The sequence below is a fragment of the Cygnus atratus genome, chromosome 3 (assembly GCF_013377495.2).
Source record: "Cygnus atratus isolate AKBS03 ecotype Queensland, Australia chromosome 3, CAtr_DNAZoo_HiC_assembly, whole genome shotgun sequence".
NCBI classification, from domain to species: domain Eukaryota; kingdom Metazoa; phylum Chordata; class Aves; order Anseriformes; family Anatidae; genus Cygnus; species Cygnus atratus.
Window position 1 is genome coordinate 40816412 of NC_066364.1, and position 2840 is coordinate 40819251.

The following is a 2840-nucleotide window of genomic DNA, read 5'->3' on the forward strand; positions in this document are numbered from 1 at the left end:
TAGACTATCTCAGGAGAGGATATTTCAAGGACCCAAAAGGGTTCCGGTGGGCTTTTGGCGTAGCTGCCTTAGAGACAGAGGACATTAAATAGTTGTCTACCTTGCCCAGTCTCTCGAATGACCCTTCTGTTGTGGGGTTGCTGAGGGTCGAAGAACAGCAGGTGCCAATTGCTACCACAACTGTGCACTGGCGGCAATATCACACCAACCGAGACTCCCTGATTCCCATCCATAAGCTAAATCGCCAACTGGAGAACCAAGGAGTGATCAGCAAGACTCATTCACCTTTTAATAGTCCCATATGGCCAGTGTGAAAGTCTAATGGTGAGTGGAGACTAACAGTGGACTATCGTGGCCTGAATGAAGTCACGCCACTGCTGAGTGCTGCAGTGTCAGACAGGCTAGAACTCCAGTACAAGGCACGGCAAGCAGTCACAGTGGTGGTGGGCTCTATAAAAGGGGCAGGGGGATGTAGTTCAGTGGTAGAGTGCATGCTTTGCATGTATGAGGCCCTGGGTTCAATCCCTGGCATCTCCACTGGCGAAAAGGACTGTTGTGGTTTTATCCCAGCCGGCAGCTAAGCACCACACAGCTGTTCGCACACTCCGCCCCCTCGCCCGCTGGGATGGGGGAGAGAAATAGGAAAGTTAAGCCTGTGGGCTGAGATAAAGACAGTTTGTTAAGACAGGAAAATAATAGTAATAATAGTACTACTAATAATAATGTGTACAAAACAAGTGATGCACAATGCAATTGCTCACCACCACCTGCTGACTGATGCCCAGCCTATCCCCGAGCAGCTGGCCCCCCCACCCCAACTAGCCACCCCTATATATTGTTTAGCATGACGTCAGATGGTATGGAATACCCCTTTGGCCAGTTTGGGTCAGCTGTCCTGGGTCTGTCCCCTCCCAGCTCCTGCTGCATCCCTAGCCTGCTCGCTAGCAGGACAGAGCGAGAAGCTGGAAAGTCCTTGGCTTGGTGTAAGCACTGCTCTGCAACACTTAAAACATCAGCATATTATCAACACTCTTCTCATGCTAAACCAAAACATAGCACCCTACCAGCTACTAGGAGGAAAATTAACTCTATTCTAGCTGAAACCAGGACAAAAGTGAAGAGTAAATTTTGAGACATATTTTGATTTCATATTCACATACAATATTCTACTGAAGTCAGAAATCTTGTACATGTGTAACCAAGAGTTAAATGTGATCTCTGCCATCTACCTATTATGGATGCTGAGGGACCTATGTGAATAAACCTTATGCTTGACTTCTTTTAAAAGTGAATATAAAAGGTAGCAGTAAATTTAAGCCCAAAGGGAGTTTTCCACATTGTACTATATGGATGTTTCATTGTATAATACTCATGAAAATTGAACTTGATATGAGCTATAATAATGACAGAGGTAAGGGAGAGTGAGACTCTCACTTTGAGCACACTTCCCCTTTGTCCTTTAGCTGTACTTTCAGTCACTTTTAATAGCTAAAGAGATGTTTCATGCCAAAGGTTTTCACATATGGTAGAAACTAATTAATTAGTTAATAATATATGAATCTTGACCTACATTATGAGTGCAATCACCCAGATGAGAAACCAGAAATATTGATGATGTTAAAGGTTTAACTGAGACTTTCATCCTGGTAAAATTCAGTGACTCTGATATTTTCATCTATTTAATCAGACTCATATCACAGTTTATAAACTACCCTGGTGCTATAGAATTTAGCAACTTCCCACTGTTCTGCGTACAGCCAAGTTGTTGGTTTGGTTAGTGAGAGTCATGGTAAAATAGCAAAGTTTTATTTCCATTTCAGTGTAAACTTCTGTTCAGTCCCAGCTCCATTTGATTTAATCATTCTGTCTCCCAAACTAGGAGGAATGAAACCAGACCATACACTTTTCAGCTGCATTTTGAAAATAAAATATTATGAGAGGAATCAAAGACTCCTTCTACCCTGGGAAGCCAAAGCAGACAATGTCAATGAGGAGAACATACTGGTTTCAAACACCTACTGGAATTATAGTATAATACAAAAAAAAAAAAAAAGTCACATAACTTCATATTTTTACTATTAATCTCAATTAGACCTTTGTAAATTTGTGAGATCACTAGCTTAGAAGAAGCTAGTGGTGAGGATTTGCATATGAGAATACAAAATGTTGTCTAGATGTCTAGGACTACAGGTATTTTATTTTTTTTAAGTGAATACATTTCTACCTATTACCACTGTGGAGAAAGCTTGAAAGCGCAACTGTTACATCCCAGTTTACAAGAACATAAAACAAGTGAGACAAACATAGTCACAGAAGAAAAACACCAAATTTCAGACAACACTGCAGTGTGCTGTAGTGATAATCAGTTCAGCTTCAAATGGAACTACTTTGCATGCCATAAACTGTCTAATCAAAGCAACACTGAAATCTGCCTAGGCCAATATATTCCACTGACATCTGTGGTAAATTAACATGTACTGTGTTCTGTGTATTTTTATCTTAACTGCTTCTGGAACCCCAGTTAGTGTACTTAATCATAAATCATCTTTACTCCACATAATCATCATCAGCATAGAATAACCTGGATACCAATGTTGGTCAATTCAAATATAGTAAATATTTCCACTGTACTTCAATGCATGTAAAGTAGAAAGAATCAATATTAAGAAGTAGCACTCATTTCACTCTTATTTAGATTATTTAATATTATGTTGTACTATTTGCATTATTTATATCATAATAACACCAGCAAGCTGCATGTATCTGAAACCCATTTTATGAGACAGCTTAAAATGTAATAAAACTTTATCAGCATTCACAGTACCTCAACAAAATTCTAG

General features: G+C 39.8%; 1 non-coding gene across 1 annotated transcript; it reads left to right on the forward strand.

The window, feature by feature from the left end:
• Positions 1–465: 465 nt before the first annotated feature.
• TRNAA-UGC (transfer RNA alanine (anticodon UGC)) lies at positions 466–537 on the forward strand. Its single transcript has one exon. It is a non-coding gene; the product is annotated as a tRNA-Ala (tRNA).
• The last annotated feature ends 2303 nt before the right edge of the window (positions 538–2840 follow it).